At 37.8% G+C, this 15,202-nt stretch overlaps 1 protein-coding gene across 1 annotated transcript in view; it reads right to left on the reverse strand.

The window, feature by feature from the left end:
- Nucleotides 1-5,867, reverse strand: part of NAA60 (N-alpha-acetyltransferase 60, NatF catalytic subunit) — a 90,480-nt gene extending 84,613 nt beyond the window's left edge. Inside the window, exon 1 of the mRNA XM_051967790.1 lies at nucleotides 5,753-5,867. The gene's annotated coding sequence lies outside the window, so the exon portion shown is untranslated. The remainder of the gene's footprint in view (nucleotides 1-5,752) is intronic.
- Nucleotides 5,868-15,202: the final 9,335 nt, after the last annotated feature.

Consider the following 15,202-nt stretch of genomic DNA (forward strand, 5'->3'; position numbering starts at 1 on the left):
GGAGCTGGACAAATAACTGGTGCAAGAGTGCAGCCTAGACATGCCTCCCAAAGCAGTCCTACTTTTCTTTTGCTTCCGAGTTTAGAGTAACACAGAATTTCAGAGCTAAAAAGGACTTCGGAGGTAAGTCAAACTAAGCGAGAATCGCCCCTATCTCATCCCTTACGGCCTGAGCCCCCTGAAAGTGAGAGCTCACTACCTCTTCCTTTTCTGCGGGTCATGCAGTCGGGTAGCGGGATTGTCCCGCAGCTCCCAGAGGGAAACCTTCAACCCGAGGGAAACCTGCAACAAAGCATCCCAGAAATAACCTGAGCAGGTGTAAAACGTTAGACCAGAACTACAACTCCCAGAGAGTTTCGGCAGGCTGGCCCGCCTACCCCCGCCTCTTTCTAATCAATAGCAATCCTGTCTCGCGCTCCGCAGGATGGACCAATCAGAGGGGAGCTAACGATACATAACTTCCTGCCCTCGAGTTTGCACTTCCACGCCCCATTCGTGACATGCTTTCGCGATAAAATAATGCATCTTCAGCTCGTTGGCGGCTTCTGTAGGGCTTCCTTCCGTGATGGATGGGGTGTTTGAGATCCTTTCCCGTCCCTATTTTCCCAGCGGCTTTTCGTGCTAGGATCCCTAGAGGAGCCAAGGAGAATGGAGAGCTGAGAGGATGAGGCCCCAGGAGGGGATGTCGTGCAGTCAGAAGTGGGCGGAGTCTCAGAGGAAAGCTGCCCAAGTCTTCCTGTTCATTTCAGGCCCTTTCCTGTGAGTCACTGGCAGACTCCAAAACACAAACCTGGTCTTTAGGTCCTCCTTTTCATTTCTTTTTGTCCCGATATTTCCTTTGGGTTTTTCTTGTCCTTCCGGATTCCAGGCGCAACTTAAAAGTCGCCACAGAGTGAAACGTCTTTTCTTTCCCATGCAGGGGTCCTCAAACTTTTTAAATAGGGGGCCAGTTCACGGTACCTCAGACCGTGGGAGGGCCGGACTATGGTAAAAACAAAAACTTTGTTTTGCGGGCCTTTAAATAAAGAAACTTCATAACCCGGGGTGAGAGGGATAAACGTCCTCAGCTGCTGCATCTGGCCCATGGGCGTAGTTTGAGGACCCCTGTGTTACAGTAATTTACAATACCCACATGGGCTGCACTTCTCACCTTTCTTCGTGTGCCTCTGGTGTGCCTGCCGAGTTAAGGCTGCCAGATTTCGAGAAGTATGGAAGTTCTCGATTTGGAGTTTAAAATACTGACTCAAACACTTAACAGTTGTGTGACCCCTGGTAAAGTGTGTTAACCAATGCCTAGCACAATGCCTGGACCACATTTTGGAACTTAATAAATGTTGATTGATTAACCCCTCTGGGCCTGTTTCCTAATCTGTAAAATGGGGTTAACTTAATAGCATCCACCTTTTAGGATTGTTAGGATCAAATAAATTATCGTATATATAGTGCTTTGCAAATTTTAAAGTATTATATAAGTGCTAGCTTTTTTTCATTTAATAGAATAAATTAATAGGATATTATAAGTATTAATAAGACATATAAGACCCTTGAAGGCCTTATAATAGGACATATAAGGCACAGAATTTTGTGCAATGCATGTACTATTGCTTGGTAAACTTTTTTTTTTTTGATAAACTTTGAGTTATGACAGTACTAAGGGGTTAATATTAACAGTTCAGAAATTCAATGTAAAAATGATTAACCATTACCTTATGTGTAAGATACTGTACTGAGTAATGGGAAATGCAAGAATACATAGTGGACAGCCATGAATGGACTGGGTGAATTGAAAAATGTGGATCCTTGTGTTTTGTATATTATTCCTGTTAATATTTAATACATACATAGACCCATATATTTGTTCTTAGGGAAAACAAACTTCCAACCAGAACCTAAACGTCTTATAATATTTTTCAGTCATGTATGACTCCTTGTGACCCAATGGACCATATTATCCAAGGAGTTTTCCTGGCAAAGATACTGGAGTGGTTTGCCATTTCCTTCTCCAGCATATTAAGGCAAGCAGAAGTTACTATCTTGGAAGTAAGCTACTGAAGCTCTCTGGGAGTTGAACTTCTGGTCTAACTCAAATTTGAATTCAGGGTTTCTAGACTCCAGGCCTTACACTTTATCTACAGAGTTATCTAGCTGGTCCAGAGTCTAAATTAAAGTGTACCAAATTTCACACAGAGAAATGAATGCTAGAATGAGATTATCTGCTGAGTCAAATGATGTCTGAGGCTTTCATCTCCCTTCATTTCTTGCATCTTTGGAGCAAGGTGGTTTTTAGAAAGGAAAGGTGAAGGATGCTGCTGCTTGGGATCAGGAATATAATCTGCAAGGAAATGATTTAAATCCTGAGACATTTTGACAGTGTTTTTTAGCATGTTCTGTTATTAGGAGGCAGTTATAGCAAGAAAGTTCATGGTTCTGAAATGGACAAAAGACTGGCCCCCTCATCCCTGGGTCAAGGGGCCTCAGGCTTATAGGAAAATGTTGCTTAAACTAAATTAAGGGAAGTATTTTTTATGTTCAGACAGAATGCTTGTCTAACAATGTCAGACATCCTGTAAGCTCCCCAGCATCCCTCTTCTTGAGAGAGAAGTCGAGTACACTGTTCTGCAAGGCAGAAGAAGAATTGCTTATAAGCCTGTCTTTTTTGGGTTCGAGGCAGTACTCTACTGAGAGTCTGTCCCATCCATTCCGGCAGGTAAATAAACAATAAATGATTTTTAAATTGCAAACACTTTGACTGTCCTGAATTTTATAGCCTGGGCTATTTCAGTTATAAACATAGTAAACCTATCCAAAAAATCCATATATTTAGAAGTCTAATAATATAATATAAAAGACTGGAAGGAAGCTCAGATATCAAGTAGTTCAGCTTATGCCTTTAACAATGAGTGTTAACAGGAAACTGAGGACTTTTCAGAATAATCACTTGATAATTCCAGACCCAATTGCAAAGGTCTGTTAATCATTAAGGCTCTGGAAAGGAGAACAAAAGACTTGCTCTTCTAATGGAAATATCTGAGGTAATCTCCTGGACCTTTACTTAACTGCTTAGAGAAGAATCTAACTATTTAATGGCCTGGAGATATTCAGAGAAGGCTATAAACTGGGTGATCTCTATTTGTTGGTAGAGGAAGCCTAAAATAAACTAAGCCTACTTGGTTATTCTAGTTTAATGGATTACTTGCCTATTCTAGTTTAATGGATTACTTGCCTCTGAACAAATCTCCCTATTGTGGGGAATTATATGGTTTCTTATAAAACTATTAAATAAGGTAAATTGAATCTATAACTTGGATTCAGTATTCTCTGAGGGGTTTGGGAAAATGAAATAGATGCTCGTACTGGCTCAAGTAAACAGTTGTAAACCTTGTGAAACTGACCACCATAAATCCTTAAGCTTAGGAAAACACATCTGCAAACAGTAAAACTGACCCTATGGGCCTGACTGGAATTTGGTAGATTTGTGCCACTAAGTGGGGAAGTAAGAATTGATCAGTCAGGGAAAAGGGGGTGTCATGGATTATTGTTTTTGTGACTATATAATCCCCTTCAACCTCTGTGGAAATTAACCTCCGCTCCCTATTAATTAGTCAACCGTCTGCTTCCCATGGGATTCTAAGATTCTAATAAACATTTCTATTCTTCACTTGAGATATCTGAGTATTTTTATCAACACTCTCTCTGATACTGCCTCTGTATCTGACCCTGCCTCATTTCTACTATATTTTTGATCTTTACTTGAACAAGAAATAGTCCAGGTAAACTGGAGATTCAAATGTCACTTTACAAACTCTGTAAGGAGACTTCAGGCTCATGTGATCTAACCCTTTAAATTTAAAAATGAAGAAATTGAATCTCAAGAGATTTTAAATGACTTGTTCAAAATCACTAATTTAGCTGAAGAGCTTGATACCCTACTATACCATGCTGATTGTGATTTTGATCCCAAAATTTCACGTATAGTTGCTTGGTGTAGTACCTAAGTCACAATGAGAGATTAATTTAAACATACATATATATAGCTATATCTACATATTTATATATGTTATATGCATATAACATGACAAGTTTCATATTTGTCTTGCTACTGTCTCTTAGATTGAATTAAATATTTATAATAGGAAAAAGTGCCTTACATATTTTCAAAGGACTGAATACATGAAAATTCTTCAGAGGTGGAAGGAATTTTTCCATTATGACATACTCTTCTAAATAAGACACGTATCTCTTAACATCTTCTCAGATTAGGTATACAAGACACAATAGTAAATGACCATAATAACCCAGTGTTTGATAAACCCAAGGACCCCAGTTTCTGGGATAAAAACTCACTATCTGACAAAAATTTCTGAGAAAACTGGAAAACAATAGGATGCAAATTAGGTATAAATCATAAACCAACACTTCACATTATATACACCAAGATAAGGGTGGCACCATAATCAAATTAGAAGAGCAAGGAATAGTCTACTTGTCAGATATATTAAGAGTGGAAGAATTCATAACCAAACAAGAGAAAGAAAGCATTACAAAATGCAAAATTGATCATATGATTTTATTTTTAAAAAACGCACAAACCTTTTGTATTAACAAAAGCAATGTAACCAAGGTTAGAAGGAAAACAGAAAACTCTGTCTGATAAAGGCCTCATTTTTTGACTATATAGGTAACCAAGCCCAATTTATAATGATACAAAGCCATTCCCCAGAAAAAAACTGGAAAGACTTGTACAAACTGATGCAAAGTAAAATGAGCTAAAAGATATGAACGGGCAGTTTTCAGATGAAGAGAACAAAGCTATTTATAAGCATGCGAAGAAATACTCTAACTCACTTTTGATTACAGAAATGCAAATTAAAACAGTTGAGATATACCTATCAGGTTAGCTAATATGACAGAAAAGGAAAGTGATAAATGTTGGCAAGTATGTAAAAAAATCAGAATACACTATTGGTGGAGTTGTGAACTGATCCAACCATTCTAGAGAGTAACTTGGAACTTAGCTCAAAGGGCAACTAAATGGCATACCCTTTGATCCAACAATACCATTACTACTAGATCTATATCCCAAAGAGATCATTTAAAAGAGAGAAAAGGACCTACTTGTGCAAAAATATTCATAAAAGCTCTTTTCTTAGTGGCAAAGAATTAAAAAGTGAGAGAATACCTATCAATTGGAGAATGACTGAACAAGTAAGGGAATACTATTGTGCAATAGAAAATATCAAACGGGCAGATTTCAGAAAAAACTGGAAAGACTTGTACAAAACGATGCAAAAATGAACTGAACTAGGAAAACATTGTAAAAAGTATCAGCAACATTGTGTGATGATCAACTATGACTCAGTTCTTCTCAGCAACACCATGATCCAAGACAAGTATAAAGAACTCACGAAGTAAAATGCTATCCATATCCATATAAAGAACTGATGGACTCTGAATGTGGATTGAAGCAAATTTTCTTCACTTACCTTATTCTTTCTCGTGGTTTTTCCCCCTTCTGATTTGTTTCTTCTTTCACAACTGTGACTAATATGGAGATTTGTTTTGCATGATATCATATGTATGAACTAGATCAAACTGCTCACCGTTTTCCAAAGAGAGGAAGGAAAGACAGGAAGGGAGAATTTGGAACTCAAAATCTTGTAAAAATTGAATGCTAAAAATTTTCTTGACCCGTAATGGGGAATTGTATGTTATTTAATAAAAAAGAAAAAAAGATATTAAAGAAAAATCTTACTTCTCTTGTTTCTCAAACTCTTCTGCTCCTGTGATATTGCCATCTCTAGCTGCTTTTTGCCTGGCTGACTTTTTTTCCCTCTCCTTAATATATATGGCATCAATTTAGACCCTGGAGGCAGAGGTGACTGAAAGCTTAGCTCATGATGAGTTAATGAAAATACCAGGATGCGTGACCACCAGCTCCTGCTTCTTTACCCCACCCCACCCCCACCTATGTAGGGACTCATTGTGATGTACACCATGATGTGCCAGGTTGAAGAAGGTTGAAGAAGACCAGAATGTCTACCATCTGGAATACCTCCTCCCTGGGTCTCAGGGATAACAAATCTAGTTCAGAATTATTGGGAGATAGGGACAAGGCTTCATATGTAGACAGCCATCTATTTTATGTGATTTTAGAAATGTCATAAAAGATCTTTGCTCCTTCTTATTACTCAAACTGATGTTTGAAATTCCTTTACTAGAAAAAAAAAGCCTTTCCCCTCCAGAACTGGAGATCAAGGTTAAAACAGAAAATTTCCAGGCAAGGCAACAAGTAGGTGTAAAGTAGTGGTGTTAGGCAGGGGAATGTGATCTCAGACAAGCTAATGTAATGATAATCTGTATTAACAAAAATGGCATCAAGGTAGGAAGGGCCCTCAGGCTACTTAGTCTACTTAGTCTGAATCATTCTGGAAAAAGAATTCCCTCTATCCTAAAACTTCCAAATGCTCCAGTTTTGCTTGATTAGTTTCAGGGAAGGCAGCGCATTTTCTTGGATAACTCTGATCATTAGTAAGTTTTCTTTTTTGTTTACATCAAACCTATGTTTGCCTTTCTGTATTTTAGGATTATACCCTTTGAGGTGGAAGAAATCTTAGAGGTAATTTCATCTAATTTCCTCCTTAAAAAAAAATTATAGCCTTTTATTTTTTAAATATATACATGGAAAACCGTGTTCTAATTTTCCTTTCCTTTCCCCTATCCCTTTCCCAAATCAACAAGTGATATTTTTATTTAATCTGCTTCTAGATCAGTTTTTGAAGGTGGGGGAGGTAGAGTCAAGATGATGGAGGTGTAGAAAGAAGAACAGCTGAGGTCCCCCAATACAACTCCTCCACAAAGATCTAGAAAAATACTAGACTGAGTCCTGATGGGAAGATTTCAGAAAAAAATCACATTGGGTCATATTTCTAAGCCAGGTCAGCAAAAGAAGACAGACAAAGGGATCTGTGGTTACTAAGGATGGGGTCTGGCCTGGCATATGCAATAAGAGCATTCCATCATACAGTAATATAAGGGACCGAGGATATGTACCAGAGCAAGAAGAGATCCTAGATCCATACTCCCACCTTATTCAGAATATAGCAGTAGGGGCCAATTTGCAGCTCTGTTGCTCACTACCCATTTCTGGGGCACAAGTCCAGGATGGATTGCACTCCAGGGTAAGGGGAAATCATGGGTCCTACCCTATGTGACTGAGCAAGGAACAAGTACAGAAACTGTGTGACCCTGATGTCAAAAGAGCTAAATGGAGTCTTGTCACCAGCTTTCTTGTTAGTCTGAGTCCTACAGAGGGATAACTAGGACAGGAATCTCAGACCAAATGGGAACTTGTAGTTCTCTTACTCTGAGCCTATAGAGCTTTTCAGCTGTCTGATAGTGAGTGAAACTAGTGGCGGTGTACTAGAACTTCTAACCCAGTACAAGACAACAGAGGTGTTGCACAGTGCAAACACAGATCAGAAACTTGCAGGACTGAGTCCTGGAGGATAGTAATCAGACTTTTCTCTGAATTAGAGCATGATGGGAACAGTAAAAGAGTATAGGCTGAACTACTGTGAGATCTTGGGAAAAGAAAAAAATTGATATCCTATAAAAGTAACAAGAGATCCCAAGAAAGCAAAGTCTCTCCAGGCTAATCCAAACATTTCTTCCAGAAACATTCATTCATCTATAGGATGAAAGAAAGAGCAAATGAAGAAGGAATCTGACCGTAAAGAGGGTGACAGGAAAGCTCAAGGCACAGCCTAGAATGAAAACATCTACAAGGTAAACCTCAAAGAAAAACAGCTTGAGTATATGTTTAACCAGAGTTCCTGAAAGAGATGAAGCAAAGTCAAAGGGTATATTCTTCATAAACCCAGTTGGGGAAGAAATTGTGAGAATAAATATAGATCAGGATGACAGGGAGAAATTTTCCAAAGGATAATGACTCTAGCAAACTTCTGGATCACCAATTACTTTTCCTGGAAGAGAAACTCTATAAAAGCATTAAGTATAAGGAACTTTTGGATGGAATTCATCATCTTATTCTTCATCAGAGGACCTATAGAGCAAAGAAAACATATACATGTATAGTTCAAACATTATTCAGCATCAGAGATTCTAACCTTAAAGAATCCAAGAGAAACCTCATAAATGTAGAGAAAGTTTTAGTGAATATTCTATTCTTTTTACTCACTTGAGAATACTGGAAAGAAGACTGGAAATGCTTTAATCAAAGCTCACCTCCATCAGTGAACCCAGAATAATGAGAAGTCTCCTAAGTGTGAGGAATGTGGAGAAAATTTTAAAATCAAGCCTTGTTTTAATGCTTAGAAGAAAATTCACCCTGATGAAAAGCCTTATTGGTGTAGAAATGTAGGAAAAGCTTCAGTAAGAGCTCAAGGTCTGACTTTCTTTCTTGTTTTCTGAGTCAATGGGGGTTGTGACTTGCCCAGGGTCACACAGCTAAGAAGTGTTAGGTATCTGAGACCAGATTTGAACTCAGGTCCTCCTGACTTTGGGGTGGTGCTCCCTCCACTGCGCTGCCTAGCTGCCCCTCAAACAAAGATTTTATTTTTTTTCTTTTCTTTTTTTCTTTTTTTAATTTTATTTTATTTAATAATAACTTTGTATTGACAGAATCCATGCCAGGGTAATTTTTTACAACATTATCCCTTGCACTCGCTTATGTTTCGTTTTTTCCCCTCCCTCCCTCCACCCCCCCCCCCAAGATGGCAAGCAGTCCTATATATGTTAAATATATTGCAGTATATCCTAGATATAATACATATTTGCAGAACCAAACAGTTCTCCTGTTGCACAGGGAGAATTGGATTCAGAAGGTAAAAATAACTCGGGAAGAAAATCAAAAATACAAATAGTTCACATTCGTCAAACAAAGATTTTAAAAGATATTTGCACCTCCCCAGGCTTTCTGGGATCTAGAGAGAAAAAAAGCATTTAAATACATTTTTAGGGGTATCCTCAATTTGACCTATAGCATTACCAGCTAAGTACTGTATGTCAATATTAGGTTCACACTATAAATAAAGGTGTCTTTTATCTGGAAGTATAAATTGTTTAAAGTACCCATTGAAATTACATCTGAGAATGAATGAATTGACCCATCTTCCTTCATTATCAATGTGAAAAATATTGAAAAGTTGGGTTTCCACAGTGTTACAAGCTTTGAGGTAGTGTGGGAGTGAGACAGTGGGTACCACTGACCAAGAGGTTTTTAGAAGGTGAAAGGTTAAGGAAGAGTAGGATTCACAGAACAATTAAGTGGCAGTAGAAGCCTTGAGTAAACAAGAAATTGGGGAGCTAGGAAGACACAGGTGGATTCAACCAATCACAAAGTCTCTCTGCTCTAAGGAAACCGAGGCTAGTGTTGCCCACCAGCCCAAAGCAGTTGGAGTCAATGATCTGAAGCTAACTGAATATTAAACAACACATTCCAAGGAGTTTTCTGCCATTTTTGAACATGGGATATATGATGGGGGGGGTATGTTTTATACATATTAAAGGGAAACATGTAGTGGGTGTATCAGAAAAACTGTAACCCAGTAAAATGGACCGATCCCTTCTCTGAAGGGAGGAGCTACGTTACATCAGCAAGAATAAAGGTTCCCCCATTTTTGTACTCAGTGTTCTCTCTTCCGAAGAGGAGTGGGGCCCACTTCTGGCCAGAAATGTTAAGACGATTCCTTAAGATTCTTCTTTAATAAATTCTCCTTGATATCTGATTTTAAGTGTCAAGAGTATTATTTTTAATATTAATATTAAGTAAATTAATCTTTGATTCTATATACTACTTTGTTAACCCTAGTATGGGGCTGAATAGATTCTGGTCTCATAGAGTTGACATTCTAGGTCCAACAACATAGAATATAAAACTCTTCTCTCTGATAGCTTGTAAATAACACAGAAAAAGAGTTTATTGTCTTTATTTAAAAAGTTTAGAACCCTGCCACCTTTCTACATTGTCACCCAATATGATGAACTTGCAAAACAGACTTGTTATCTGGCCCTGATGTAGGTTTTCCTGTACTCCTGAACTGCAAATATTGCTCTAGTCATCAGACTGTCCCCTTGGATAGTTGATAACTGGTAATTGGTATCATTAGTCACTCCCCCCTTCCCATTCCGATGCATATTCATTCTCTCATCCTGCTCCATGAAACTCTTTATCATTGTCACAATGCCCTATTCAAGGACGGCTAGGTGGTATAGTGGATAGCATATTGGACCTGAAATCAGAAGATTCATCTTTTTGAGTTCAAATTTGGCCTCAGACACTTCCTAGCCGGGGCATGTCCCTTAACTCTGTTTGACTCAGGTCTTCAGCTGTTAAAAAAAAAAAAAAATGCTGGAGAAGGAAATGGCAAATCACTCCAATATCTTTACCAAGAAAACTCCAAATGAGGTCAGAAAAAGTTGGACACAACTGAATAACAACAAAAAGTTGATAATTAACAGAAATATAGATTTAAAGACAGAAGGATCTCAGAAATAATCTAGTAGAATTCATTAGGAAGTTTGGGGGTGTGTGTGTGTGTGTGTGTGTGTGTGTGTGTGTGTGTGTAAGTGTGTGTAATCCAGCATAAATAGGAAGAGTAGAGAATAAAAATTTGAATTGTAGTATTTTTTAAAGGAATTTTTTAAGGAAAAAATTTTTAATTCTTCCAAAAAGATAAGCTAGCACTAGGTAAAGTAAACAAGTTTTTTTTTGTTTTTTTTTTGTTTTAAAGAAGCAAATTGATCTAGTAGAAAAACATTCAGACTCAGTCACAAGGATCTCAATTCAAACCCCAGGCAAAACATTGAATCTGCCAAAAAAGATTTTAAGGTCTCTCCATCTTTTCATATACAAACCAGGTTTTTAGTACTTCTACTTTGGTATGAAGGTGCAATATGATTTTTTGGGAGTGGTCTGGATAGGAAATTTTATCAGTGTGTATCAGAGTTGGAACTTAAACTCATTCTTCATCATTTTTGTTGCCTTTTCCCTACACTGTTGTTGTTATTGTGTACAATTTTCTCCTGGCTCTGATCACTTCACTTTGCATGAGTTCATAAAAGTTTCTCCAGATTTTTCTGAAACCATCTTGCTCATGATTTCTCATAGTATTCCATCACAATCATATACCACAATTTGTTCCCCAATTGATGAAGATCTGCACCATTTCTAATTCTTTGCCATCACAAAAAGAACTGTCATAAATATTTTTGCATGTGGAGATTAAAATTATCCCACCTACAATAAAAAAGACTGAGAGGTCTGAATCAATGACATTTTATTAGAATCCATAGGTTCCCTTTAATGAAGTGGACCTTCAGATCTTCCTCATGATCTGAGATGTCTCCTCCAAATGTCTAGTCATTCAGGAACAGCAAATACCAAATACAGAATAATTCCACTGAATAATCAAAATAGTATGTCAGCAGGATCACAAGTTGGGTGAAACAAAGAATATCTCCAAATAAGATGGACCGGCTTCTCCTTAATTTGAGCAGGAGGAAATACTACAAGTTTTCACAGTTAGTGAGCTAAATGGTCATAAGATCATCATCTACTACTATTGAACAAGTGATTGGTCTGGAGGTACAAAAATATTTTGGGGGATTTTCCATGTAGTTGTGATCTCTGCCACCCTGGGCTTGGTCAAAATCAAAACGTAAAACAAGGGTGGAAATCCTTTAGTTAACTTCCTATAGTCAAGCAAGTGAACTTAGTGTCTGCAGCACCACAGGTTCAGGGTCTTATATACAAAACTTTGAAATGATTCTATCAAATTAATATTGATTGGAATAAAGTAAGGGTCCAAAAACGAATTACTTCTCTCATTTGACAATAGATGCTTTCCCCTTTTATTTGATCTCTGAGATAGGGACCCATTAGTAATCTTGTTAGGTCAATGGGTAGGCATACTTTTATAGTTCTTTGGGCATATTTCCAAATTATTCTCCAGAATTATTGGACTAGTTCATAACTCTACCACTAGGGCATTAGTGTTTAAATTTTTCCATATTCCCTCCAACATTTGTTATTTTCTGTTTTTAGCATATGAGCCAACATGATGTGTTCGGTTGATGAGATCAGGGAACTGATGGGGGTGAACTGTGTCCCCTTTAATCTGTAAAATAATTACTCTGCCCCTTTGATTCCTAGCCTCCCAGACTTCATAGAGTATACAAGAGAGCATATTTCCCAGGCTATTTCCATGTTTCTAAGGCAAATCACCCCCTTCCCCACCAATGATCTTTTGAGAAACCAGATCCTCATTCAGGAAGCCTTCAAAGTGATTTTCATTCAGTTGGAAGATCTGCTTTCTTTTCAACTGGGAACTTTAGCCTCAGACTCCTATAAAGGACAATTCTAAACTTCACATTTTTGCAGCAGTCCTAAGTAGTTTTTTTGCCACTAATATTTCAGTTCATGAATTCTTTCACATTGAACTTGCACCAACTATGAGGGGATTCCCACTACTCTCTGCATTGCCACTAGAACAGCATCAGAACCAAATGATGAGGTGGGAGAATTGGGATGAGAGATTCCCTCTGGTCAGAACCGCAAATCTTATGCAAAAGAATTCACAAACCTGAAATCTGTGGCAAAAGGAATTTGATTTCTCCTAAGAAGTCAGCTTGCTAGGAAATCAGCCTTCTTAGTAGGCAGGGAATATAGCAAAGGTGGGTTACACTGAGAAGAAGATATCTTAACAGTGGGCAAGGTCCTGTTAGGACATCTGCAAAGACTGGGGGTTCAGTTTTTTTTTTTTTATTAGCATCTGAGATTTGGGGCTTCAATTCAATTCAAAATTGAATGAGATATTTAACTGGGAGTTTGAGTCACTCAATGTTGATTATGCCCCAGGCCTAGATTTCCAATTGAAAAAAGATTACTTATCTTGGGAGTTTGAACTACTGGAAGTGGTTCTGGACTAATCTTCAACTCAAAAGAGGGTGCCACCACCTCCCTGGGTAAGATCTCCAATTGAATGAGACCACTTACCTGAGTTTCCTGAAGGGTGGGTCTCTTTCAGTGGAGAATTTGAAACTCAGGAACTTCCCCCAAGAAGGGGGACAGTTTCAGGATTCACTCCAAAGGTGAAGGGGACACAATTTACATCATTCCCCACCAAAAGATCTCAGTTTACATCAAGGTAGTACCACAAAATTGTTTTAATTTGCATTTCTCTAATCAGTAGTGATTTAAAACATTTTTATGTGATTATTGTTAGCTTTGAATTTTTCCTGAAAACTGCCTGTTCATAATCTTTGACCATTTATCAATTAGAAAATGGCTTTTTTTTTTTTTTTTATAAATTTGGCTTAGTTTCTATATGTTTGAGAAATGAAGTCTTTATCAGAGAAACTTGTTGTAAATGTTTTCCCCAGTTTCCTGCTTTCCTTCTAATTTTGGCTGTACTTGTTTTCTTTGTGTATAAAACTTTTTAATTTAATGTAATTAAAATTATCTATTTTACTTCTCATGATCTTTTCTATCTCTTGTTTTATCATTAATTTTTCCCTTATCCATAGAAAAGACAGGTACATTTTTCCATGCTTCCCTAATTTATGTATGATTTTATCCTTTATGTCTGAATCATTTATCCATTTTGACCTTTATCTTAATATAGGCTGTGAGATGTTGTTCTGTGCTTAGTTTCTTCCAAATTTTTCAGGTTTCCCAGATATTTTTGTCAAATGTTGTATATTCATCCCAAAAGCCTGGCTCTATGGTCAATTATTACTGTGTATTTCGTACCTAACTTATTCACTAATACACCACTCTCTTTCTTAGTCAATATCAAGACTATATAATGATTACCACTTTGTAATATGGCTTGAAATATAAAACTGCTAGGTCTCCTTCCTTCACATTTTTTTCACTGATTCCCTTGATATTCTTGACCTTCCAGAGGCATTTTATTATTTTTTCCAGCCCATAAAATAATTTTTAGTAGTTTATTTGGCATGGCACTGAATAAGTTAATTTACTTAGGTAGAGTTGTCATTTTATTATATTTGCAACACATTCTAATTATATTAAAAAGATCATGATAGAGAATTGCTTTTAGATTTCTGGACAACAGCTGAACATATTGTAATTGACTCCTGACATAGGATGGAGTGTGTCTTGTGCAGGCCAGAAAGAATGTATTTTCCTATAGTCTTGCAAGTTTAATCATAAGGGGGGCAAAAATTGAAAAAAAAAAAAAAAAAAAAAAGAAGGATAAAGGGAATAAGGGGATACCACTGCCACAGTCCTATGTATCGATATATGTATGTGTGTATATACATATGTATGTATGTATGTGTGTATTATATATTCACATATGCAGGATTTTACTATTACTGGCTCTTCTGCCACACGTTGGGGTGTCAGGATAGCGTTCAATGTCAGATAATGGACTGGCAAGTATGAATTGAAGAATGAGAGTCTTATTTCTGGCTGGAGCTGGGCTGTTGGAGAGGGGGGTACAGGCAGCTGGCTCGGAGCCCTTAAGTTTTCTCCCCTCTTTAATCCTCTCGGGCCGGGGGCTCTCTGGGAAGGGCATTCGGAGCAGCGCCTTCCCTAGAGCCCGCACCTGACCCGAGGCTTCGGGGACAGCGGCAGAATGCGGGCCCCGACGTGAGAAGGAGATCCTGGAGATACAACTGCCCAGGCAAGGGACAGAGACACAAGTTGAGAAACTCATCCTTCGCTTGAGAAGTAACAGTTAATTGGGGAATGCTGACACTTAAGGATAAACTTCCTTTACCAGGAAAATCTCTTCACTGTTTCCAGTGAATTAAAATTAGGATCTTGAATATATTATTACTCAGTTGCCTTTAAAATATTTTTTGGTAACAAAAGCAAAAACTTTTGTCCCCCCCCCCCCAAAAGTATCTACTTTGTTGTAAACAAATTATGTCAGAAAGCTAACGAATGGCAATCTTTGAAAATCTGATTCCTCTTCTCCAAAAAAAGAATCTACTTTGAAAATCTACTGAATCTACTTTTCATGTTGACTACTCCTCCTGGTGGGCTTCTGGGAATTTCTCGTAATTCACCTGCTGACTTCGCAGTCAAAACGGTAGAAAACAGAAATCAAAACAAATCAGACACCGCGGAGCATTCTGGGAGATGTAGTTCTGAGGAGTGATTTAATAAGCATGCGTGATCTCTCCCCTCTTGTCCTGACTGTGCTTGGCA

Source organism: Antechinus flavipes, chromosome 1 (assembly GCF_016432865.1).
Source record: "Antechinus flavipes isolate AdamAnt ecotype Samford, QLD, Australia chromosome 1, AdamAnt_v2, whole genome shotgun sequence".
NCBI lineage: Eukaryota > Metazoa > Chordata > Mammalia > Dasyuromorphia > Dasyuridae > Antechinus > Antechinus flavipes.